Below are 26,794 nucleotides of genomic sequence, written 5' to 3' on the forward strand. Positions count from 1 at the left end.
CATAGACCGCATACTAATAACTGAGTGAATGTAAGGGGAAGGGCTTGAAAATTTGTTTAACAGCCCGCGCCTCCTTCCTCGCCGTTCATTCGCTCTTCACATGTATAGGAACAAAAAAATTTATTTAAAAACCCTAGTTCTACTAGTTCAGCACACGCAAAGAGAATTTATTTAAATTAGGGTTTGGCGCTCAGAGGTCACGCGAGTCGCGGTGAGGGTCGCTAGCTAAGTTAATATCACGTGGCGTTTTAGTTTCAAATACATGAAAAAATAACACACACTTTCCAACCGAATCACGTTGAAAAACTTGGAGTATTTATTAAATATGGCTAGATAATGGTGTGTAAATAAGCTACTAGTTGTAAAGAGATCTATATATAACGCATGAATAATAATAACCACAGTTCCTTATTATTAAATAGCAGAAAGTGTTGCATATTCGGGTAAAACTATTGGGAGGCTAGTTTTGACTCGGCTTGAAGAGTTTAAATTTTGGTTTCAATACTTGTTGTCTCTTTTTGGTTTTTCTAGAATCACTTCAACTTTATTACGAAAACATTAGATTTCAGCATGAGTTAATAATATGATAGCTCCCTATAAGTTACTCAGGCAATTCATTTTTATACTCCAGCGTTTTCTCCCGCGTCGCCCGCGTCCCAATTATATGCGACGCTCTGCGGCCGCCACGTGAACGACAATCTTATTTACTCTTCATTCCGGTTTTTCCCCGGAAGCGCGTGTAGTGGAAGCTAGCCAATGATATCGGAGCTATTTAAGCAGCCGAATATTTCGCTCAGTAGCCTTGGTTAAGAAAGCAGTTAAGAGATCAATGGATTGGATTTAGGTCAGTTGTATAATTTTCTGGTTTCATGTCACAATAACAACTCATATCTTTAGCATTCTTTATCAATTTCGGCAAACTGCATTGAGTTCCTGCATTTTTTTTTGTCTCAGTAAAGATACAAACGCCATGATTTAATGTTAAATTGTTAAAACATAACCATTCACGATTAAAACACTCCCTTGGTGAAAAAGCAGCCGACGACTCGAGGTCGAGGAGCCGTGCGAGCGGGATTTTTTTTTTCGACTAGAGAGAGCGCAACATTCGGATTTTTTTCCCGCGCGGGCGAAATGGGAAGAAATCGCTGGATACATTACGCCTATGGAGCTTGAGTAACTTATAGGGAGCTAACGTATTATTAACTCATGATTTCAGCAAATACCGACACGGAGAGACCCTTTGCTATGAGTTTCTCTTGTATCCGACAGGCCGGTAATTTTTTCCAGCGTTTTCCAAAATAATGTAAACATAAGAGATAAATTATTAGTTTTTTTAGGGTTAACATAACGTACTCACCTGTTGTCGATCATATCGACTTGGCAAGTATTGTTTTTCTACACGACACACGGTATATTATATTGGTTTAAGGTTTGGTTTGTTTTAGTACGGCGATTTAGCCTCTACACTTTGGATGCATTCTACGGCCTTAAACTTTGCGATGCCCCCGAACAAATCCTACACTCACCCATTTGAGCTCTACGAACGCAACGTTCTGTCAATTTATCGCGAAGCTGAATACCAAGTATCATTAACCGGACTGTTTGAAATTTTCCATCCTCAGGTATGTATCTTCGCTAAAATTTATTTGACGGTCAGAGGGTCGATGCGCATGCCTAAATCTCGATCTAGAGTTTCAATTAAGACTGCGCAAATACTCAGCTCGAGTCTCGGGTTAGGTATCGAGCCTTTAAAAAAAGATAAGCCTAGGCTCGAATAGGACTCGAAGACAAAGTTCAAGGTGCTTTGAGTACTCGTATATTTCTTTTAAGGAAAATTCCTAAGCGCAGAGGGTACAGTCACTAGCCAGCCAACTACTTCGATATTTAGTGGCTTTTGTTAAGGGAAACTAGATGGTAGATCTTGATAACAAAGGCATCGAGATCTTCGCCCAATGCCATTGTAGTTCAATTTCCTAAATTTTACGTACACTCTATTTCAAATGTATTTCCGTTGTTTTTATTTATTTTTTTAAATATTTTTGTTAATTCAAGACCTCTCCAGCATAAAGAAATGGTACCTGAGGCTATGATTCTTAATATATTTGTCCATCAATAGAAAACCAATTTGAAGTCAAGAAATGTTCCCAAATATGAAATTTTCCTAATAATTAAATATTTTTAATAATTAAATATTTACTTTAGAATAATTTGAAAATGATTATGGATATCAGCGAAGGGGATTTCTACGTGGATAGTGACTAGGGTTTCTTTGTATTTTTAATAGTGTACGCAATGTCTACATTTGCAAAAATGAGAATCACCACAAAAAGTGAAAATTTAAACGATTTTTCCATTCAGGATGATTCTTCCTATATCTAGTTTTATTACAAATTAGTTAACAGGTAATAAAGTTTATTTAAACAAATACTTAAAAACGAGCTTTGCTTGTTTGTATTTTTCCTTTACGCACAGTCACAATTCGTTTACAATTTGACAAACTGCGTGTTTTACACCATTTACATCATAGGAAGGTCTCATATTTTGTTTAGATAAGTTCCTCAAGATTCGGTCCACGAATAAAGCATAGTTTTTATCCGGTTTTCCAGTATGGAGAAAATCAAGTGAAACCCATTTTTATGGTTAACCGTCCGAGGTCCTTTCAATGAATTGAAATATCCCATAAACATAGAAAATTTTATGATATAAATCGGCACCACTGATATCGAAAATCATAATAATTTTCTGCTAAAGATAATATTTATGAAACGTGCCTGGAATTTCGACTACAAATTGAACGTATTTTGATGGGCAACTATATTATGTATCATACTCTCAAGTATTAATTCTCTATGCTGAATAATGTTTGAGCTATCAAAGGATTAAAAAAAAGGAACGGACAAAGACTCTAGAAAAAGGTAGTACAAGTATGATAAGAGCAGAAAAAGTTGAAAATGAATGAGACTTATGAAAAATGTGAATATTGTCCTCACGGAAATAATTCTAAATTTCTAGCTTCTAAACGAGTCTCCTGTACCAGAAGTCCATTCAATTAGCCTAGGAAGTAAACAATTACAATAGCTGCTATAGCGCACGTCTCTGCTGGCAAAGAACGCCTTTTAACTCCATGGATGGGGGCTAGTTTCATTACCCCTTTCCAAACACCGTTAAAAAATCTCGAGCTCCTCTCTTGGAAGTCTTTCTTCACGAGAGCGGGCCGTGACTTCTTCAACCCAAGAACGCTGTATCTCTAATAGGACCGGAAAAGGGGGTGGATCCCTATATATAGCAAGTTTGGTTTTTAAAAAAATAAGGAAGGTCGTTAAATTGTTTTTTCTTCAATTGGTTTATGAAGAATTGTAAAAAACTCAAATGCCTTGACTGAAGGCTCGGTTTTACAGTGGAAGGGGGCGTTTTCCGGTCCCTTTAGAGATCCAACGTTAATTTTCAGTCAAAAGCTGTTTCTCTCCCAAAAGGGGAAATGTTGGCGTTCGAGTCGCACCTAAAACGGAGATCTGAGAAAAATTATCGCGAGTTGGTGAATGTGTCGCCCTTCTTCAGTATTGCTACACAAGAGAGGGGAGACGAAAGCCCCAATTTTATTTACTTCCTAGGCTAATTTAATGGACTTCTGCCTGTACTGACAACGAAACTGAATTTGAAACATCTAATATAATAAAATAAGAAATTTCTGTTAAATTTTAAATTCACTTTACGGCCCGAATAAAATATTTTGACTTGTGAGTAAGGTTCGAGTACGCAACCTCACATTTACTTGATACTAAAATTCAGAAATTATGACGACTCGCGAACTTGCCACGAAACCGAAAAGTCAAGTCTCACACCTGTAGGCCGCAAAAGTTAACATTTTTACATTAAAATGGTGTATTTTTACTTAATAGGTGTTAATTTTTATTGTCTTGTTCAATTACACACTTTGGAAACTCATGTTTGCGATTGCAAAACAATTCGTGCCGCTACTACCCCGGGTGTCCCTTGGTGTCTCTGATATTTTGAAGAACAAATGCGAAACTGTCAAGAACATTGTATTGGCCATCTATTTTATGGGTTGTTTCATTTTGGTGGAAAACTTTAAAGCCAAGCTGTCGACAAAACTGACCGTGGACATTTATCGCAACATAAATAACTTAAACGATATCTTAAAATACCCCGACATGCCCATTATTTTTGATTCTACTGACTTCGAACTCTATTATTCCATTAAGGTAAAAAGTCGCTTTTTGTTAAGCGCATTCTTATTTTTTCGGTGCCCTGAACTGGAGAGAAAGTCTGACCGCGAAGATGGTGACTTTTATACTCATTAAATTTTACTAAGGAAATAGTTAGGTTCTAGAGGTACAGAAAATACTCGTTTGTTGATGCAACGATTACTCAATTTTTGAATTCATTGTTGCACGGTAATTAATTAGCTAAACACCATGAAACTTAACATTCCCGTTGTAGGCATATTTCTACACATTTAATTACCTTCCGCAGATAAGATGCAAAACGTTTTTTGATTGAACTTTGGAGGCTATTGAAATTGTCTAATAGTTCTGAACAAGCTGGTTACTCGGTTTAAAGTCGTACTAAAAATGCAGGTATTTTCTTTGTTATAGGGGAAATTGTATGGGGGACATATCTCTGTAGCCATATGTTGTGCACCCCATGTTCATTGATATTTTCCACTCAGTTGGGCCCAATAAACACGCTCCTTCATTATTGATGGACTTTTCAAAAATCCATCGAGGGATGGTCCGTAAAATACGTCACACTCCAAAGGGAGGAGGGAGTTTCTAAATTTCTGATAGGTCCGAGACAAAGGGGTGGAGTTCTACTATGCGTGACGTCACATTTAACATTAATCTTGTTAAGAAGTCATTAAGAAAACGGAATATTTCAAAGTCCACCTTGGAACCAATGTCTACAATTATTTACCAAAATTTATGTTCCATCATGATCGAGTGGGCTATGCTTTAACTCCAGCGGTTATTCGCCAATAATGTTAGCGAGGATGAATCGGATCCCCCTTTCGATTGAAATGGTTACGTTTCTTTCCCAATTTTTGAAATCTGAATCCCACGCTCGATTAGACTAAGTTGTTCGTGTGACAATGTAGACCCCTTAACACTGTTAGAAAAACCGACATAATTCATAGTCAATATAAAGCAAGTAATTAAGACGTGTCACTATAGCTTTACAAATCATGGAAAATATTAATTAAGGACGAGTAATGATATCGTTGCCATGATTATGGCTTGACATCCGTTACATTCGAGGGTCTAGTCACTAAGTGTGGTCGTTGTACACGGCGGTACATTGGAAAAAGATTACGCGTAATCTATAAAACCCTCCCTTTGACAGTGCTAAAATTATTACGCGTAATCCGTAGCCGGTGAACAAGAAGTACCTAAAAGTAGCAATAGGTGGTGACGTTTCAAATGTAGGATGAGTTTCGTTGTTTTCTTTTATAAAAGGACTGCTACTTCATGGACTTTGGGAAAGCCCTTACATTACGGAAAAAGCACTTTCTTACCGAACTTTACATATTTTTTTATGTCAACCAATGCAACCACTTTCATGAAAAACGTCATAAACATAAGGTATTGTATTCTGCTAGTTACCTAAAGAGACAATAAGAACCTTTTGTTTCGTTGGGCTCTCCAAAACATTTACTGCACTTCAAGCCTAAACGAAAACAAAAATAATTTTTGTTTCTATTGAACATAGAACATTTGCTTTTATTCTGCGTGTAATAAGAAGAACTTCCATCAAAAGGATATAAAGAATAAGTAGATTTTACTGATGACTAATATTTTTGTAGCACCCTAGGAGCGAAGCCACTCGGCGTTGCCCGTGAGCCCGTCGGGACATTTTTTTATTACTTTTCACGCGGACATTATTCTATAAAGAAGGGTTTTTAAGGTTTTGGCCGCCATTTAAAAAGATGGCAAAAAATCGACCATTCAGCCCATCTATAGGTTAAAGGAAACCTGTGTACTAAATATTTTTGAAATCGGTCGAAACGCGCGGACTTTGTTGCATAGAGATGGTGATTTTATATTTCTGGGCGCCATATTTTAAGATGGCGGCGGATTCGAAAAATCTGTCTTAGTACGCACCTACCTATGAGTAACGTTCCTGCAAATTTTCAGCCTTTTAGGTCACGCGGTTTGGGGTGGGCGTTGATTATCAGTCAGTCAGTCAGGAATTTAATTTGTATAGATATAGATTTTACAAAAACAAGACGACCCGAGGGCTGGGCCCGTAATAGTAGCCACATCAGGCATACAGAAAATTTCAGTGAATAGTCCTCGATGAGCTACCTTTAACTGTTTTAAAATGACTATTTAATTTTTATTTTACTTACAATTATAATACTGTGACACGAACGGAAAAACTTGAGTGAGTACCCTCACGATGAGCATCCTTTGACATTGGTAAAACTATATACCTATTAAAAGAAGTACTGAGAATAAGACTGAGGAGCTCCTCTATGCCCTAACAAAAAATTATGACCCATAATCTTTACTTCAATAAACTTACTTAGGTTATAATTGTAATATCCTGGTCCACAAGCTAGTACTTTCTTTTAAAACTGTTCTCGATTTGTTGAGAAATACACTTAACCAGGTGGCCTGATGATCGCAAAACTATAGCATATTTGATCTTTCAATCGCAATTTAAAAATTATTCATTTAACAGAAATATATTACTTTAAAGTTAGTTAAAAATTGAAAACTTGCATGACCAATTAGAAAAATTCGTCGTACTGTGCGGTCGCATTGAATTTTGCTCCGTGTTTGTGTGCTTGCCGAGGCCCGTAGTTCTCAAAATGAAGGTTTCGTATCTGCCTGGTCTCGTAGGTATAGTTTACTCTTTATTATTTCTGACTTTTACTTCGAGACTATTTGCGTTCGGGTGCTATGTCGATTTTTGTGCTTCAAATGTATCTGATTATTCGTATATCGAATTTGCGAGACAATCCTCGTCTTACTCGTTCGATGTGTTTTCACCGTCTAAACAGTTTGCTTTTATTAAGCATAAATCTAACGCTAGATTGCCTAAGTCGCGTAATTTTAGCCTTAGGGGTGTTTGCACCGTAATTCTTCTCGCCGGTGATATAAATTTAAATCCTGGTCCAGCCAGAAAAATTCCGTGTAAGATTTGCTTAAAAGTCGCCCGTCGTAGCAAAAAAAGTATTCGTTGTCATGAGTGTGAAATCGATTTTCACTCAGATTGTGTCTATTCTAACAATTTAAAAAATTTCAAATTATCGTGCGATTCAAAATTTATTTTGTTTTGACTGCGGGATGCCGAAAATCGACGATTCGTTTTTTGTTAATTCAAGTATGTCTCTCGAGGAAAATTCTCTTAATGGGATAAAAATTCCTAAGATGCAGGGTGTCAAAAAAACTAAAATTAAGCGACGAAAAAAACTGGAATCCATATCCTTCTATTTGTCTAACGTTCGTAGTATTAGACAAAAATTGCGTGATCTCGACGTGGTAGCTCGCAATATGTATCCGGATATTTTTTTGTTAACTGAAACTTGGCTTGGTCCTGATATTTGCGATACTGAACTCTTCGAAAGTAATTACATTGTGTTTCGACGTGATAGTGCTACTAGGGGCGGTGGTGTCTTGCTAGCCATAAACCAAAGTTTATCTCCGGTTTTGTTGGATATTGACCCTGCTGTTCGTGTCTCTCCTGGTGGCATTGAAATTGAAGCTGTGTTTGCTTCTGCTAAGGCGGATGATAGGTCAATCTTGATTGGTTGTCTTTATGTCCCTCCGCCGTGTATCCATGATTATGTAATTGGGGTTTGTGCCTTACTTAATAGTATTGTTGATGAGATTAACAAACATGATATTTTCATCTTAATGGGAGACTTTAATATGGCTAGTCTTGGTCTTCCGAAACCAACCCCCGATTGCCTCTCATCACTTGACATGTTCGAATGTGTCTCGAATCTTGGTTTGCATCAAGTTGTCTCTGACAAGACGAGGAATAATAATACTCTTGACCTTGTGTATATTAATCAGAAAAGATTTATTAAGAATGTAGTCTCTGTGGATAATTTACCTGGTTGTGATCATAATGCTGTGACTGGTGAATTAATTTGTACAGTATCTCAGAATAAGGTGGTGCAGCGTTCAAGTTTTGATTTTCGCAATGCTGATATTGTCTCGCTAAATGGACTTATAAGTCACGCTCCTTGGGACATGGTTTTTAATTTAGAAAATGACATTGACGAGGCCTGGGACAATTGGTTATCAATGTTTTCTGCTTGTCTTGATGATAGTATTCCTAAGATTACTTCTCGCCCTAAGCGAAAATCAAATCCTTGGATAACGGGTCAGATAATTCATTTAGCCAATGTGAAAAAAACACTATTTAAAAAACTCAAATCCAATTTCACCGAGTTTAATAGAGCTAAATTCAGGCGTCTGACAAATAAGATCAAGGAATTATCTCGTACTTCTTATGCGAATCATGTTAGGCAACTCTCTAATAATTTACGCTCTGAGCCTAAAAAATTTTGGAAATTTGTGGCCCTCAAATCGAAACTCCCAATTCCAAACTTTATGAAGAACAATGGGGATAGCATTACTGATTGTGCTATCATTGCTACTAAATTCAATGAGTACTTTTGTTCTTGTTTCTGTAAATCTGGCCCAATTTCTAACCCAGCTGACACTTTGTATGATCTTCCGCTACCAGTCGATGATGAGCTAAACTTATTGTTTACTCCATCTTTGGTTATCACTGCTATCAATAACCTGAAATGTAACTCTTCCCCTGGTCCAGATGGGATAACCCCAAAAATGTTACAGCTTTGTCGTGATAGTGTGTCGTATCCTCTGTCTGACCTTTTAAATTACTCGTTGAAAGTAGGCAGACTTCCGGCTGCTTGGAAAAGGGTTAATGTTGTCCCTCTATTTAAGGGTTCTTCCTTAGACAGATCTGATATGGCGTCCTACCGTCCTATATCCTTATCCTCTGTTTTCTGTAAAATTATGGAATCAATTGTATCTGATTTCATTAATTCTAAATGTATTAAGCCTGGCGTGCTCCCTGAAAAGCAGTTTGGTTTTAGAAAGGGTTTCAGTTGCGTAACGCAGTTAGTCCAGGCTTTCCATTCATGGGCTTCTTTGTTGGACTTACGTGTACCATCTGATGTACATGTCATAATTTTTGACTGGAAAAAAGCCTTTGACTCTGTTCCTCATGATCGCCTCATTTTTAAGCTTTATGGTGTGGGTATTCGCGGTCCTATCCTAGCTTGGGTTGCTGATTTCTTAAGGAATCGTGAACAGAGAGTTGTCTTTCAAGGTGAGTTTTCGGGTTATCAACCTGTTACCTCTGGCGTACCCCAGGGATCAATTTTGGGTCCTTTACTGTTTATTCTGTACGCCCATGATCTTCACCTTGGTATTTCCCCTGATACTAACCTTTGGCAATACGCTGATGATTCCTTTCTCTCTCGAGCTGTGCGCTCTATGTCGGACACTGTGTTACTTCAGAGAGATATAAATATAATCGTTGACTGGGGAATTAGAAATCTCTTGTCTCTAAATGTATCGAAATGTTCATATATCATTTTAACTAGACGTCGCAATGTATTTAATGTTGATTATTGTGTATCTAATCAAATCTTGCCTCGGGTCTTTAAATGTAAGTTACTTGGGATTTTTATTTCAAGTGATTTAAAATGGGCTGACCATGTCTTATATATTACCTCTAAAGCCAGGCGCTTGACTGGTTTAATTAATAGAACTTTTGGTCGTTCCCAACCTCATACCATCTATAGATTCTAGCTTCCAAAGGGCTGGATTACAGGAGAACGCCACAACTCCCAGCTGCAAACATATCTCAAATAAAACAATTCAAACTTGACAAGGATAACAACATTGAAGCTAAAATCACATTTTGAAGTGTAACAAGTTGGGTAAACCAAAATATTACCTCTCCGTGTCAAGAAGATTATATAAACTTAAGTATCCAATGAAAACGTTATTATGTTTCTGAGTTGGGGTTTACCATTTATGTTGTTGTTTTTAAAAATATATCGCAATGCACGGGCCTTGATAGATATAGGAGGCAATGAATGAAATATATCACAATGCACGGGCCTTGATAGATATAGGAGGCAATGAATGAAATATATCACAATGCACGGGCCTTGATAGATATAGGAGGCAATGAATGACATATATCACAATTCACGGGCCTTGATAGATATATCGGGCAATGAAGGAAATATATCGCATGCACAGGCCTTGGTAGATATAGGAGGCAATGATAATCTCTCTCTTTGCACGAGAGGCTTATCTTTAATATTTAAATAAATATAATTATTTTTATTTATTTTAATCTTCAATAATTAACATTAATAATAGTTAAATCGTTTAAAATAAAGTTATACCTATTATCTTCTCAAACTTTGCTAATATTGACGTTTAAAGTGAAGGGTACCCCACTTCCCCGCTTTTTTCAAATTTTGGGGTATATATACGATTCGTTTCCATTATAATAGTAAGGAAAAAGCGCAATTGCGAAAACCTTTGGTGGCGATCCCACCTTAGAGAGGCTAGACGTTTTTCGTAACCCTAGCTGATCGCCGCGTATATCCTAAAACCAAACGATGATAATGGAGTAGAAGCCAATGATACAGATAGGTGTCTATGTGAAATAGACGGAAGAACAGAAGATGGTGGTGATTAGAAGCCAGTAAGAACAGACTGGTGTCCGTGTGGGATGGACAAAGACCAGAAGATGGTGGTGTGAGAACTCAAGTAGAGGAGCCATTTCCGTGACTGTGAAAGCAGTTCGGAAATGGCGAACACTTTGCTCCGATACGCAAACTGCGACCGCGGTCACGTGGGTGTAACAACGGACAGACAGACACACACACAGACACGGCCGTTACAGAACCTCTCCTGGACTAGGTCACACGGAGAGGTAAAAACTGACATAAGAATCGTGTACGGTCGTATTGGTTGCGTTGTGAGTCGAAGCTCGCTCTCAGACGTTATCCCGTCACTGCCGAATGCGGGAACCTTTGCCTGCTGCGTTACTGCCCTGAGCCGTTTTGTCCCTCCTTAGAACAACCTGGTGGTCCATGAGCTACCTGAAGACGACCACATTGACATGCAGCTTAACGCGGACGTCCGATGTACAGTAGTCCTTGAGTCACAGGAATCCCAACCTCATTTCATCCATAGATTCTATCTTCCAAAGGGCTGGATTACTGGGGACGCCACAACTCCCAGCTGCAAAGTTATCTCGAATAAAACAATTCAAACTTTGCAAGGATAACAACATTGAAGCTAAAATAACTATCTGAAGTGTAAAAACTGACATAAGAATCGTGTACAGTCGTATTTGTTGCGTTGTGACTCGAAGCTCGCTCTCAGACGTTATCCCGTCACTGCCGAATGCGGGAACCTTTGCCTGCTGCGTTACCGCCCTGAGCCGTTTTGTCCCTCCTCAGAATAACCTGGTGGCGCATGAGCTACCTGAAGACGACCACATTGACACCCAGCTTAACGCGGACGTCCGATGTACAGTAGTCCTTGAGTCACAGGAATCCCAACCTCATACCATCTATAGATTCTAGTTTCCAAAGGGCTGGATTACAGGAGAACGCCACTACTCCCAGCTGCAAAGTTATCTCGAATAAAACAATTCAAACTTTGCAAGGATAACAACATTGAAGCTAAAATCACTATTTGAAGTTAAACAAGTTGGGTAAACCAAAATATTACCTCTCCGTGTCAAGAAGATTATTTAAACTTAAGTATCCAATGAAAACGTTATTATGTTTCTGAGTTGGGGTTTCCCATTTTTGTTGTTGTTTTTAAAAATATATCGCAATGCACGGGCCTTGATAGATATAAGAGGCAATGAAGGAAATATATAGCATGCACAGGCCTTGTTAGATATAGGAGGCAATGATAATATCTCTCTTTGCACGAGAGTTTTATCTTTAATATTTAAATAAATATAATTATTTTTAATTATTTTTAATTATTTTAATCTTCAATAATTAACATTAATAATAGTTAAATCGTTTAAAATAAAGTTATACCTATTATCTTCTCAAACTTTGCTAATATTGACGTTTAAAGTGAAGGGTACCCTCTTGCCCGCTTTTTTCAAATTTTGGGGTATATATACGATTTGTTTCCATTGTAATAGCAAGGAAAAAGCGCAATTGCGAAAACCTTTGGTGGCGATCCCACCTTAGGGAGGCTAGACGTTTCTCGTAACCCTAGCTGATCGCCGCGTATATCCTAAAACCAAACGATGATAATGGAGTAGAAGCCAATGATACAGATTGGTGTCTATGTGGAATAGACGGAAGACCAGTGGATGGTGGTGTTAGAAGCCAGTGTAAGTGCAGACTGGTGTCAATGTGGGATTGACAAAGAACAGAAGATGGTGGTGATTAGAAGCCAGTAAGAACAGACTGGTGTCCGTGTGGGATGGACAAAGACCAGAAAATGGCGGTGTGAGAACTCAAGTAGAGGAGCCATTTCCGTGACTGTGAAAGCAGTTCGGAAATGGCGAACACTTTGCTCCGATACGCAAACTGCGAACGCGGTCACTTGGGTGTAACAACGGACAGACAGACACACAGAGAGACAGACAGACAGACAGACACACAGACACGGCCGTTACAGAACCTCTCCTGGACTACGTCACACGGAGAGGTAAAAACTGACATAAGAATCGTGAACGGTTTTATTGGTTGCGTTGTGAGTCGAAGCTCGCTCTCAGACGTTATCCCGTCACTGCCGAATGCGGGAACCTTTGCCTGCTGCGTTACTGCCCTGAGCCGTTTTGTCCCTCCTTAGAACAACCTGGTGGTCCATGAGCTACCTGAAGACGACCACATTGACATGCAGCTTAACGCGGACGTCCGATGTACAGTAGTCCTTGAGTCACAGGAATCCCAACCTCATTTCATCCATAGATTCTATCTTCCAAAGGGCTGGATTACTGGGGACGCCACAACTCCCAGCTGCAAAGTTATCTCGAATAAAACAATTCAAACTTTGCAAGGATAACAACATTGAAGCTAAAATAACTATCTGAAGTGTAAAAACTGACATAAGAATCGTGTACAGTCGTATTTGTTGCGTTGTGACTCGAAGCTCGCTCTCAGACGTTATCCCGTCACTGCCGAATGCGGGAACCTTTGCCTGCTGCGTTACCGCCCTGAGCCGTTTTGTCCCTCCTCAGAATAACCTGGTGGCGCATGAGCTACCTGAAGACGACCACATTGACACCCAGCTTAACGCGGACGTCCGATGTACAGTAGTCCTTGAGTCACAGGAATCCCAACCTCATACCATGCATAGATTCTAGCTTCCAAAGGGCTGGATTACAGGAGAACGACACAACTCCTAGCTGCAAAGATACTTCGAATAAAACAATTCAAACTTTGCAAGGATAACAACATTGAAGTTAAAATCACTATCTGAAGTGTAACAAGTTGGGAAACCAAAATAAACCTCTCCGAGTCTTGACGAATTTACTTTCCAAACACAGGTCCACCATGGACGAACCAATAGTGAAGGACGGATGGCAGAGGGAGAAAGTTGAAAAATACTTGTTAATTCGCCTTCTAGCGGCAGATAGTAGCAAACCGGATAGTGGGTGAATCAAATTTCTAACGAGGGAAGCAGCTAATGTCTTATTTTGTCTAGATGGCGCTAGCGTTTTCCGGGATTTGACTCCGAATTTTCATAACCCCCTCCATTTTTGGGCTGAAAAGGGGGAAGTAAGCTTTACATTGGTTGTTTAGTCGCTTAGTAATGGGTTGCCATTGGTTCTTCAGTATTTCTTCGTCCATGGGTTCACCAACCAATGAGAAAAACCGGAAATACGTATCTCAAATTGGCGGGATATTGCGAAGGTCATTTTTAAAGGTTTAATCGTTTAACAAATCCCTGTGTATTCTCATAATTCTAATGAGGACCTCATATCTATCACTGAAGTGTGTATTTATCTTTCGGCTCACTATGAACCGTTAACACCTCTTGTAAGAGGACACGAAACAAGGCCAATTCAGGCTTAAATCTAGGATATCTTATTTCATTGATCCAATCGCTTCAACACTTATAGAGAGACGATGTATTAAGATCCATATTATGTAGTGTAATTAAAAGTTGCGTTTACACTATATATAAATGTAGTAAAGCTGAATTAAAAAGTAAATACCAAATTTGAAATGTTAATATCAAAAGATGTTCTTGGAATATTGAGATGAAACAGAGCTTTATAGCTACACAACTACTAAAAGAATCGTAATGCCGAAAAATATTTAAAATATTTCCATTTAATATTCTGCAAAAAGGAAATGTTATCGTATTGTAAGAGATCTTATAATCCAACTCGCTTTAAGTTAATTTTGATATGCGTGTAGTGTTTCGATTCGGATGCAATCTTCATTACTCGTTCTATATAAACTCTCACTTGTGTCATTACCTAGAAATAAGTTTATCTTAAATAATTAATTAAATATAAATGATATTAACTATTTTAATCGCCAGTAAATAACTTTTAAATTAGTTAAATCGTTTAAAATAAAGTTGTTCCTATTATCTTTCGAAACTTTGCTAATATTGACGTTTAAAGTGAAGGGTATCCTTCTTGCCCGCTTTTTTTCAAATTTTGGGGTATATATACGTTTCGTTTCCTTTATCATAATAGATAAAAAACGCATTCGCGTGAACCGATGGTGGAAGCCCTGCCATTGGGAGGCTCGACGTTTCTCGTAACCCTAGCCGATCGCCGCGTATATCTTGAAACCAAACGGTGACGAAGGAAAAGAAGCCAGAACGTACTGACTGGCGTCCATGTGGAATGGACAAAGACATGAAGATGGTGGTGCATAGAAGCTGGTGTCAATGTGGAATTGACGAAGAACAGAAGATGGTGGTGCTTGGAAGCCAGCAAGTACAGACTAGTTTCCATGTGGGTGGACGAAAACCAAAACTGGTGGTGTGGGAACTCAAGTAAAATAGCCTGCGGAGACAAACACAATTTTCCAAATTTCCGTGAACTGTCAATGAAGTCCGGAAATTGGGAACACGTTTGCTCCGATACACAAACTGCGAACGCGGTCTCGTGGGGTGTGACAGACACACACACACAGACAGACAAACACGTCCAGTTTAATACCTCTCCCTGACGTCATCGTCACTCGGAGAGGTAAAAACAGACATAAGAATCGTGTGCGGTCGTATTGGTAGCGTTGTGACTCGAAGCTCGTTCTCAGACGTTATCCCGTCACTGCCGAATGCGGGAACTTTTGCCTTCTGCGTTACCGCCCTGAGCCGTTTCGTCCCTCCTTAGAACAACCTGGTGATCCATGAGCTACCTGAAGACAACCACATTGACACCCAACAACGCGGACGTCCGATGTACAGTATTCCTTCAGTCACAGGAATCCCAACCTCATACCATGCATAGATTCTAGCTTCCAAAGGGCTGGATTACAGTAGAACGCCACAACTCCCAGCTGCAAAGTTATCTCGAATAATACAATTCAAACTTTGCAAGAATAACAACATTGAAGCTAAAATCACTATTTGAAGTGTAAAAACTGACATAAGAATCGTGGGCGGTCGTATTGGTTGCGTTGTGACTCGAAGCTCGTTCTCAGACGTTATCCCGTCACTGCCGAATACGGGAACTTTTGTCTGCTGCGTTACCGCCCTGAGCCGTTTCGTCCCTCCTTAGAACAACCTGGTGATCCATGAGCTACTTGAAGACGACCACATTGACACCCAGCTTAACGCGGACGTCCGATGTACAGTAGTCCTTGAGTCACAGGAATCCCAACCTCATACCATCTATAGATTCTAGTTTCCAAAGGGCTGGATTACAGGAGAACGCCACTACTCCCAGCTGCAAAGTTATCTCGAATAAAACAATTCAAACTTTGCAAGGATAACAACATTGAAGCTAAAATCACTATTTGAAGTTAAACAAGTTGGGTAAACCAAAATATTACCTCTCCGTGTCAAGAAGATTATTTAAACTTAAGTATCCAATGAAAACGTTATTATGTTTCTGAGTTGGGGTTTCCCATTTTTGTTGTTGTTTTTAAAAGTATATCGCAATGCACGGGCCTTGATAGATATAGGAGGCAATGAATGAAATATATCACAATGCACGGGCCTTGATAGATATAGGAGGCGCTGAATGAAATATATCACAATGCACGGGCCTTGATAGATATATCGGGCAATGAAGGAAATATATCGCATGCACAGGCCTTGGTAGATATAGGAGGCAATGATAATCTCTCTCTTTGCACGAGAGTTTTATCTTTAATATTTAAATAAATATAATTATTTTTAATTATTTTTAATTATTTTAATCTTCAATAATTAACATTAATAATAGTTAAATCGTTTAAAATAAAGTTATACCTATTATCTTCTGAAACTTTGCTAATATTGACGTTTAAAGTGAAGGGTACCCTCTTGCCCGCTTTTTTCAAATTTTGGGGTATATATACGATTTGTTTCCATTATAATAGTAAGGAAAAAGTGCAATTGCGAAAACCTTTGGTGGCGATCCCACCTTAGGGAGGCTAGACGTTTCTCGTAACCCTAGCTGATCGCCGCGTATATCCTAAAACCAAACGATGATAATGGAGTAGAAGCCAATGTTACAGATTGGTGTCTATGTGGAATAGACGGAAGACCAGTGGATGGTGGTGTTAGAAGCCAGTGTAAGTGCAGACTGGTGTCAATGTGGGATTGACAAAGAACAGAAGATGGTGGTGATTAGAAGCCAGTAAGAACAGACTGGTGTCCGAGTGGGATGGACAAAGACCAGAAGATGGCGGTGTGAGAACTCAAGTAGAGGAGCCATTTCCGTGACTGTGAAAGCAGTTCGGAAATGGCGAACCCTTTGCTCCGATACGCAAACTGCGAACGCGGTCACTTGGGTGTAACAACGGACAGACAGACACACAGAGAGACAGACAGACAGACAGACACACAGACATAGCCGTTACAGAACCTCTCCTGGACTACGTCACACGGAGAGGTAAAAACTGACATAAGAATCGTGAACGGTTTTATTGGTTGCGTTGTGAGTCGAAGCTCGCTCTCAGACGTTATCCCGTCACTGCCGAATGCGGGAACCTTTGCCTGCTGCGTTACTGCCCTGAGCCGTTTTGTCCCTCCTTAGAACAACCTGGTGGTCCATGAGCTACCTGAAGACGACCACATAGACATGCAGCTTAACGCGGACGTCCGATGTACAGTAGTCCTTGAGTCACAGGAATCCCAACCTCATTTCATCCATAATCCATAGATTCTATCTTCCAAAGGGCTGGATTACTGGGGACGCCACAACTCCCAGCTGCAAAGTTATCTCGAATAAAACAATTCAAACTTTGCAAGGATAACAACATTGAAGCTAAAATAACTATCTGAAGTGTAAAAACTGACATAAGAATCGTGTACAGTCGTATTTGTTGCGTTGTGACTCGAAGCTCGCTCTCAGACGTTATCCCGTCACTGCCGAATGCGGGAACCTTTGCCTGCTGCGTTACCGCCCTGAGTCGTTTTGTCCCTCCTTAGAACAACCTGGTGGTCCATGAGCTACCTGAAGTCGACCATATTGACACCCAGCTTGACGCGGACGTCCGATGTACACGAGTCCTTGAGTCACTGGAATCCCAACCTCATACCATCCATCTGTTACATAAAAAGTCACGTGTACATAGAGGGCGCGCATGTGCACCCGAGTTATCTTGTATAGTAACATAGATTGTACTAATTCATTCGAGCTCTGGCTTAGCCGCAATAAACATCTCTTAACTACTGTTACTTGTAGTCTCGCATATTGCATAGTTCAAGGCCTAACATGGTGTCAGAAGCGCAGGCCCGTCGAGAGACTTTGCGGGCCCCGGGAACGGCAATGGTTCGGGCCCCTAGAAAACTTCTCCAAATCATTGGTATAGAAAATATCTGCACGCACATTGTCAGGTCCGCACTACAAACGCTCTTTGCTCGTACCAATTTAGTCATTTCAAGGGGTCATCTTTATTCCCAAGCCCGGGAAGGCTTCCTATCTCGAGGCGAAGGCATTTAGGCCCATATGCCTGACCTCCTTCTTCCTCAAAATTCTGGAGAAGCTGGTGGACAGGTACATTAGAGACGAGGTATTTTCGGTAACTCCTCCCTCTTCTTCACAATTTGCCTACCAAATAGGCAAATCCACTGAGACGGCCCTTCACGGCCTTACGAATTGCCTGGATAGGGCATTCGAGTTTCAGGAAATTTCACTGGCCGTCTTCCTCGATATTGAGGGGGCCTTTGACAAGGTCTCTAGCTCGGTTAGTACTGAAGCTGTCAAGAGATTTGGCATCAGCGACACTCTTGGCCGCTGGATCAAGTCCATGCTTACCGACCGCGAGGTGTCGGCGTCCCTCCTTGGGGACTCTCTAGGGGTAACTACCAGCAGGGGCTGCCCTCAGGGTGGAGTGCTCTCCCCCCTGTTGTGGTGCCTGGTGGTGGACGAACTCTTGGGGAGGCTCGGGGGTGCTGGGGGCTGTAGCTGCTTCGGGTATGCGGACGATGTAGCGGTAGTCTTTACCGGGAAGTTCCCGGATACTGTTACCGCGCTTATGAGATCTGCTCTCTCTAGCGTGGAGCAATGGTGTCAGGCGGTTAACCTCACCGTTAATCCTGATAAAACTGTCCTTGTTCCTTTTACAAGGAAGAATACTAAGGATCTGTTCAATGATATCTCTTTCTTTGGCCAGGTCCTGACAAAGTCCTCCGAGGTGAAATACCTGGGGGTGACCTTTGATTGCAGACTCACATGGAAGCCGCATCTTGATCGGTGTATTAAGAAGGCCAAGATGCTCTTCTGGAGGACCAGGAGCTCTGTCGGCCAGACTTGGGGCCTCAACCCCAAGGCTGTACACTGGCTCTATACTGGGATCATCAGACCCATACTTTCTTACGGGGCACTTGTCTGGTGGACAAGGGTCCGGTTTAAGACGGTGCAGGCTGCCCTGCGCAAGCTTCAAAGGCTTGCCTGCATTTGTGTTACGGGGGCCATGAGATCAACCCCAACTGCTTCCCTGGAGGTGCTCCTTGACATGCTTCCTCTCCATCTCTTCATTGAGGAGGAGGCTGTCATGGGAGCCTACAGGCTCAACATTAGTGGCTGCTGGGTTCCAAGACTTTGGGATTACAGCCATACGAAGCTCTTTCGGGAGTACGCCGCACTTGAGCCGTCGCTTACGATGTGCTCTGACAAAACCGTTACCAGTTTTGATTTCACTAAGCCTTTCAGCATCCACTTCCCCAGTCGGGCAGAGTGGACTAACCTGCTGCCTCTTGGCACTGGGGGTGAAACTATTTGGTTCACCGATGGTTCCAATACTGATTCCGGCGCTGGCGCCGGCTATTACTGCCAAACCACAAGGGTCGGCTTTTCTGCTTGCCTCGGCACCTTCGCTAGTGTGTTCCAGGCGGAAATTGCCGCGATCTGTTATTGCGCAGATTACTGTATTAACAAAGGGTATACCGGACGGACTGAGAGAATTTATTCTGACAGTCAGGCCGCCCTGAACGCGCTGAACCAGTGTCAGATTACCTCTCAACTGGTGCGCAGCTGCCTTGATCTGCTAGCGCGACTGGCATCCTGCAACAGGGTTCTGTTGTATTGGGTGCCAGGGCATAGCGGATATCATGGCAATGAGCAAGCCGACAGATTTGCGAAAAGGGGTGCGAAGGCCAAGCTCTTGGGGCCGGAGCCGGCCGTCCCCATCCCCATCCCCTACAGGCACGTCAAACGGTGTCTGCATGACAGGTTGACTGTCATACAAAACCAGCTCTGGCATAACTTGGAGGGCCAGAGACAGACAAAACTTTTTGTCAATGGTCCCTGCAGGTCTCGTGCCAGAGACCTAATTTCGCTCCGCAGATGGGATATTAGGCTGGCCACCGGTCTTTTGACCGAGCACTGTCGGCTTAATAGGCACCTCCATCTGATGGGTTTTGCCGACGACCCTCTCTGTAGGTCGTGTCAGGAGAAGGAAGAAACATCCGCTCACGTACTTTGCGAGTGCGACTGCTTCGCCTCGCTTAGACTAGAATATTTTGATTCACATACTTTGGAACCCTCGAGGGTCTCCTCTATTACGGTGGAGCGAATTCTTCGCTACGCTGCAGCTACGGGCCTATTCAAGGCCTGAATATGAGGATGTACAATATGCCTTTGGCATCGGTGCTAGGGCGCGTACCCTCCTCATCAATAATAATAATAATACCTTCTGCGAGTCTCTTACACCTCAGAATTTACATAATAATATGATGTAAGTATGGTAGTCTATGCCTTGATATTTTACAGTATTTACAAGATATTTTCGAAACTAATAGGAATCCTCTCAAGACTTTCCCTATTTCTACCACCAAAGGGGTAACTCCTAGCTGCAAAGATACTTCGAATAAAACAATTCAAACTTTGCAAGGATAACAACATTGAAGTTAAAATCACTATCTGAAGTGTAACAAGTTGGGAAACCAAAATAAACCTCTCCGAGTCTTGACGAATTTACTTTCCAAACACAGGTCCACCATGGACGAACCAATAGTGAAGGACGGATGGCAGAGGGAGAAAGTTGAGAAATACTTGTTAATTCGCCTTCTAGCGGCAGATAGTAGCAAACCGGATAGTGGGTGAATCAAATTTCTAACGAGGGAAGCAGCTAATGTCTTATTTTGTCTAGATGGCGCTAGCGTTTTCCGGGATTTGACTCCGAATTTTCATAACCCCCTCCATTTTTGGGCTGAAAAGGGGGAAGTAAGCTTTACATTGGTTGTTTAGTCGCTTAGTAATGGGTTGCCATTGGTTCTTCAGTATTTCTTCGTCCATGGGTTCACCAACCAATGAGAAAAACCGGAAATACGTATCTCAAATTGGCGGGATATTGCGAAGGTCATTTTTAAAGGTTTAATCGTTTAACAAATCCCTGTGTATTCTCATAATTCTAATGAGGACCTCATATCTATCACTGAAGTGTGTATTTATCTTTCGGCTCACTATGAACCGTTAACACCTCTTGTAAGAGGACACGAAACAAGGCCAATTCAGGCTTAAATCTAGGATATCTTATTTCATTGATCCAATCGCTTCAACACTTATAGAGAGACGATGTATTAAGATCCATATTATGTAGTGTAATTAAAAGTTGCGTTTACACTATATATAAATGTAGTAAAGCTGAATTAAAAAGTAAATACCAAATTTGAAATGTTAATATCAAAAGATGTTCTTGGAATATTGAGATGAAACAGAGCTTTATAGCTACACAACTACTAAAAGAATCGTAATGCCGAAAAATATTTAAAATATTTCCATTTAATATTCTGCAAAAAGGAAATGTTATCGTATTGTAAGAGATCTTATAATCCAACTCGCTTTAAGTTAATTTTGATATGCGTGTAGTGTTTCGATTCGGATGCAATCTTCATTACTCGTTCTATATAAACTCTCACTTGTGTCATTACCTAGAAATAAGTTTATCTTAAATAATTAATTAAATATAAATGATATTAACTATTTTAATCGCCAGTAAATAACTTTTAAATTAGTTAAATCGTTTAAAATAAAGTTGTTCCTATTATCTTTCGAAACTTTGCTAATATTGACGTTTAAAGTGAAGGGTATCCTTCTTGCCCGCTTTTTTTCAAATTTTGGGGTATATATACGTTTCGTTTCCTTTATCATAATAGATAAAAAACGCATTCGCGTGAACCGATGGTGGAAGCCCTGCCATTGGGAGGCTCGACGTTTCTCGTAACCCTAGCCGATCGCCGCGTATATCTTGAAACCAAACGGTGACGAAGGAAAAGAAGCCAGAACGTACTGACTGGCGTCCATGTGGAATGGACAAAGACATGAAGATGGTGGTGCATAGAAGCTGGTGTCAATGTGGAATTGACGAAGAACAGAAGATGGTGGTGCTTGGAAGCCAGCAAGTACAGACTAGTTTCCATGTGGGTGGACGAAAACCAAAACTGGTGGTGTGGGAACTCAAGTAAAATAGCCTGCGGAGACAAACACAATTTTCCAAATTTCCGTGAACTGTCAATGAAGTCCGGAAATTGGGAACACGTTTGCTCCGATACACAAACTGCGAACGCGGTCTCGTGGGGTGTGACAGACACACACACACAGACAGACAAACACGTCCAGTTTAATACCTCTCCCTGACGTCATCGTCACTCGGAGAGGTAAAAACAGACATAAGAATCGTGTGCGGTCGTATTGGTAGCGTTGTGACTCGAAGCTCGTTCTCAGACGTTATCCCGTCACTGCCGAATGCGGGAACTTTTGCCTTCTGCGTTACCGCCCTGAGCCGTTTCGTCCCTCCTTAGAACAACCTGGTGATCCATGAGCTACCTGAAGACAACCACATTGACACCCAACAACGCGGACGTCCGATGTACAGTATTCCTTCAGTCACAGGAATCCCAACCTCATACCATGCATAGATTCTAGCTTCCAAAGGGCTGGATTACAGTAGAACGCCACAACTCCCAGCTGCAAAGTTATCTCGAATAATACAATTCAAACTTTGCAAGAATAACAACATTGAAGCTAAAATCACTATTTGAAGTGTAAAAACTGACATAAGAATCGTGGGCGGTCGTATTGGTTGCGTTGTGACTCGAAGCTCGTTCTCAGACGTTATCCCGTCACTGCCGAATACGGGAACTTTTGTCTGCTGCGTTACCGCCCTGAGCCGTTTCGTCCCTCCTTAGAACAACCTGGTGATCCATGAGCTACTTGAAGACGACCACATTGACACCCAGCTTAACGCGGACGTCCGATGTACAGTAGTCCTTGAGTCACAGGAATCCCAACCTCATACCATCTATAGATTCTAGTTTCCAAAGGGCTGGATTACAGGAGAACGCCACTACTCCCAGCTGCAAAGTTATCTCGAATAAAACAATTCAAACTTTGCAAGGATAACAACATTGAAGCTAAAATCACTATTTGAAGTTAAACAAGTTGGGTAAACCAAAATATTACCTCTCCGTGTCAAGAAGATTATTTAAACTTAAGTATCCAATGAAAACGTTATTATGTTTCTGAGTTGGGGTTTCCCATTTTTGTTGTTGTTTTTAAAAGTATATCGCAATGCACGGGCCTTGATAGATATAGGAGGCAATGAATGAAATATATCACAATGCACGGGCCTTGATAGATATAGGAGGCGCTGAATGAAATATATCACAATGCACGGGCCTTGATAGATATATCGGGCAATGAAGGAAATATATCGCATGCACAGGCCTTGGTAGATATAGGAGGCAATGATAATCTCTCTCTTTGCACGAGAGTTTTATCTTTAATATTTAAATAAATATAATTATTTTTAATTATTTTTAATTATTTTAATCTTCAACAATTAACATTAATAATAGTTAAATCGTTTAAAATAAAGTTATACCTATTATCTTCTGAAACTTTGCTAATATTGACGTTTAAAGTGAAGGGTACCCTCTTGCCCGCTTTTTTCAAATTTTGGGGTATATATACGATTTGTTTCCATTATAATAGTAAGGAAAAAGTGCAATTGCGAAAACCTTTGGTGGCGATCCCACCTTAGGGAGGCTAGACGTTTCTCGTAACCCTAGCTGATCGCCGCGTATATCCTAAAACCAAACGATGATAATGGAGTAGAAGCCAATGTTACAGATTGGTGTCTATGTGGAATAGACGGAAGACCAGTGGATGGTGGTGTTAGAAGCCAGTGTAAGTGCAGACTGGTGTCAATGTGGGATTGACAAAGAACAGAAGATGGTGGTGATTAGAAGCCAGTAAGAACAGACTGGTGTCCGAGTGGGATGGACAAAGACCAGAAGATGGCGGTGTGAGAACTCAAGTAGAGGAGCCATTTCCGTGACTGTGAAAGCAGTTCGGAAATGGCGAACCCTTTGCTCCGATACGCAAACTGCGAACGCGGTCACTTGGGTGTAACAACGGACAGACAGACACACAGAGAGACAGACAGACAGACAGACACACAGACATAGCCGTTACAGAACCTCTCCTGGACTACGTCACACGGAGAGGTAAAAACTGACATAAGAATCGTGAACGGTTTTATTGGTTGCGTTGTGAGTCGAAGCTCGCTCTCAGACGTTATCCCGTCACTGCCGAATGCGGGAACCTTTGCCTGCTGCGTTACTGCCCTGAGCCGTTTTGTCCCTCCTTAGAACAACCTGGTGGTCCATGAGCTACCTGAAGACGACCACATAGACATGCAGCTTAACGCGGACGTCCGATGTACAGTAGTCCTTGAGTCACAGGAATCCCAACCTCATTTCATCCATAATCCATAGATTCTATCTTCCAAAGGGCTGGATTACTGGGGACGCCACAACTCCCAGCTGCAAAGTTATCTCGAATAAAACAATTCAAACTTTGCAAGGATAACAACATTGAAGCTAAAATAACTATCTGAAGTGTAAAAACTGACATAAGAATCGTGTACAGTCGTATTTGTTGCGTTGTGACTCGAAGCTCGCTCTCAGACGTTATCCCGTCACTGCCGAATGCGGGAACCTTTGCCTGCTGCGTTACCGCCCTGAGTCGTTTTGTCCCTCCTTAGAACAACCTGGTGGTCCATGAGCTACCTGAAGTCGACCATATTGACACCCAGCTTGACGCGGACGTCCGATGTACACGAGTCCTTGAGTCACTGGAATCCCAACCTCATACCATCCATCTGTTACATAAAAAGTCACGTGTACATAGAGGGCGCGCATGTGCACCCGAGTTATCTTGTATAGTAACATAGATTGTACTAATTCATTCGAGCTCTGGCTTAGCCGCAATAAACATCTCTTAACTACTGTTACTTGTAGTCTCGCATATTGCATAGTTCAAGGCCTAACATGGTGTCAGAAGCGCAGGCCCGTCGAGAGACTTTGCGGGCCCCGGGAACGGCAATGGTTCGGGCCCCTAGAAAACTTCTCCAAATCATTGGTATAGAAAATATCTGCACGCACATTGTCAGGTCCGCACTACAAACGCTCTTTGCTCGTACCAATTTAGTCATTTCAAGGGGTCATCTTTATTCCCAAGCCCGGGAAGGCTTCCTATCTCGAGGCGAAGGCATTTAGGCCCATATGCCTGACCTCCTTCTTCCTCAAAATTCTGGAGAAGCTGGTGGACAGGTACATTAGAGACGAGGTATTTTCGGTAACTCCTCCCTCTTCTTCACAATTTGCCTACCAAATAGGCAAATCCACTGAGACGGCCCTTCACGGCCTTACGAATTGCCTGGATAGGGCATTCGAGTTTCAGGAAATTTCACTGGCCGTCTTCCTCGATATTGAGGGGGCCTTTGACAAGGTCTCTAGCTCGGTTAGTACTGAAGCTGTCAAGAGATTTGGCATCAGCGACACTCTTGGCCGCTGGATCAAGTCCATGCTTACCGACCGCGAGGTGTCGGCGTCCCTCCTTGGGGACTCTCTAGGGGTAACTACCAGCAGGGGCTGCCCTCAGGGTGGAGTGCTCTCCCCCCTGTTGTGGTGCCTGGTGGTGGACGAACTCTTGGGGAGGCTCGGGGGTGCTGGGGGCTGTAGCTGCTTCGGGTATGCGGACGATGTAGCGGTAGTCTTTACCGGGAAGTTCCCGGATACTGTTACCGCGCTTATGAGATCTGCTCTCTCTAGCGTGGAGCAATGGTGTCAGGCGGTTAACCTCACCGTTAATCCTGATAAAACTGTCCTTGTTCCTTTTACAAGGAAGAATACTAAGGATCTGTTCAATGATATCTCTTTCTTTGGCCAGGTCCTGACAAAGTCCTCCGAGGTGAAATACCTGGGGGTGACCTTTGATTGCAGACTCACATGGAAGCCGCATCTTGATCGGTGTATTAAGAAGGCCAAGATGCTCTTCTGGAGGACCAGGAGCTCTGTCGGCCAGACTTGGGGCCTCAACCCCAAGGCTGTACACTGGCTCTATACTGGGATCATCAGACCCATACTTTCTTACGGGGCACTTGTCTGGTGGACAAGGGTCCGGTTTAAGACGGTGCAGGCTGCCCTGCGCAAGCTTCAAAGGCTTGCCTGCATTTGTGTTACGGGGGCCATGAGATCAACCCCAACTGCTTCCCTGGAGGTGCTCCTTGACATGCTTCCTCTCCATCTCTTCATTGAGGAGGAGGCTGTCATGGGAGCCTACAGGCTCAACATTAGTGGCTGCTGGGTTCCAAGACTTTGGGATTACAGCCATACGAAGCTCTTTCGGGAGTACGCCGCACTTGAGCCGTCGCTTACGATGTGCTCTGACAAAACCGTTACCAGTTTTGATTTCACTAAGCCTTTCAGCATCCACTTCCCCAGTCGGGCAGAGTGGACTAACCTGCTGCCTCTTGGCACTGGGGGTGAAACTATTTGGTTCACCGATGGTTCCAATACTGATTCCGGCGCTGGCGCCGGCTATTACTGCCAAACCACAAGGGTCGGCTTTTCTGCTTGCCTCGGCACCTTCGCTAGTGTGTTCCAGGCGGAAATTGCCGCGATCTGTTATTGCGCAGATTACTGTATTAACAAAGGGTATACCGGACGGACTGAGAGAATTTATTCTGACAGTCAGGCCGCCCTGAACGCGCTGAACCAGTGTCAGATTACCTCTCAACTGGTGCGCAGCTGCCTTGATCTGCTAGCGCGACTGGCATCCTGCAACAGGGTTCTGTTGTATTGGGTGCCAGGGCATAGCGGAT

General features: G+C 41.8%; 12 non-coding genes across 12 annotated transcripts; all 12 read right to left on the bottom strand.

Annotated features, from left to right (window-relative positions):
* Nucleotides 1-10,975: 10,975 nt before the first annotated feature.
* LOC149597123 (signal recognition particle RNA) lies at nucleotides 10,976-11,274 on the bottom strand. The gene has a single exon (XR_016379479.1).
* An 89-nt stretch (nucleotides 11,275-11,363) lies between these two features.
* On the bottom strand, nucleotides 11,364-11,663 carry LOC149597124 (signal recognition particle RNA). Its single transcript, XR_016379472.1, has one exon.
* A 1,066-nt stretch (nucleotides 11,664-12,729) lies between these two features.
* Nucleotides 12,730-13,028, bottom strand: LOC149597125 (signal recognition particle RNA). The gene has a single exon (XR_016379480.1).
* Nucleotides 13,029-13,117: 89 nt separating this feature from the next.
* On the bottom strand, nucleotides 13,118-13,417 carry LOC149597126 (signal recognition particle RNA). Its single transcript, XR_016379470.1, has one exon.
* A 1,818-nt stretch (nucleotides 13,418-15,235) lies between these two features.
* LOC149597127 (signal recognition particle RNA) lies at nucleotides 15,236-15,533 on the bottom strand. The gene has a single exon (XR_016379474.1).
* An 89-nt stretch (nucleotides 15,534-15,622) lies between these two features.
* On the bottom strand, nucleotides 15,623-15,922 carry LOC149597128 (signal recognition particle RNA). The gene has a single exon (XR_016379467.1).
* Nucleotides 15,923-17,087: 1,165 nt separating this feature from the next.
* LOC149597129 (signal recognition particle RNA) lies at nucleotides 17,088-17,392 on the bottom strand. The gene has a single exon (XR_016379488.1).
* A 90-nt stretch (nucleotides 17,393-17,482) lies between these two features.
* On the bottom strand, nucleotides 17,483-17,777 carry LOC149597130 (signal recognition particle RNA). Its single transcript, XR_016379486.1, has one exon.
* A 4,519-nt stretch (nucleotides 17,778-22,296) lies between these two features.
* On the bottom strand, nucleotides 22,297-22,594 carry LOC149597131 (signal recognition particle RNA). Its single transcript, XR_016379475.1, has one exon.
* Nucleotides 22,595-22,683: 89 nt separating this feature from the next.
* On the bottom strand, nucleotides 22,684-22,983 carry LOC149597132 (signal recognition particle RNA). Its single transcript, XR_016379468.1, has one exon.
* A 1,165-nt stretch (nucleotides 22,984-24,148) lies between these two features.
* Nucleotides 24,149-24,453, bottom strand: LOC149597133 (signal recognition particle RNA). The gene has a single exon (XR_016379489.1).
* Nucleotides 24,454-24,543: 90 nt separating this feature from the next.
* Nucleotides 24,544-24,838, bottom strand: LOC149597134 (signal recognition particle RNA). The gene has a single exon (XR_016379487.1).
* Nucleotides 24,839-26,794: the final 1,956 nt, after the last annotated feature.

The sequence above is a fragment of the Phalangium opilio genome, unplaced genomic scaffold (genome assembly GCF_054372755.1).
Source record: "Phalangium opilio isolate 3A_F unplaced genomic scaffold, DU_Popi_V2 ptg000390l_1, whole genome shotgun sequence".
Lineage (NCBI taxonomy): Eukaryota > Metazoa > Arthropoda > Arachnida > Opiliones > Phalangiidae > Phalangium > Phalangium opilio.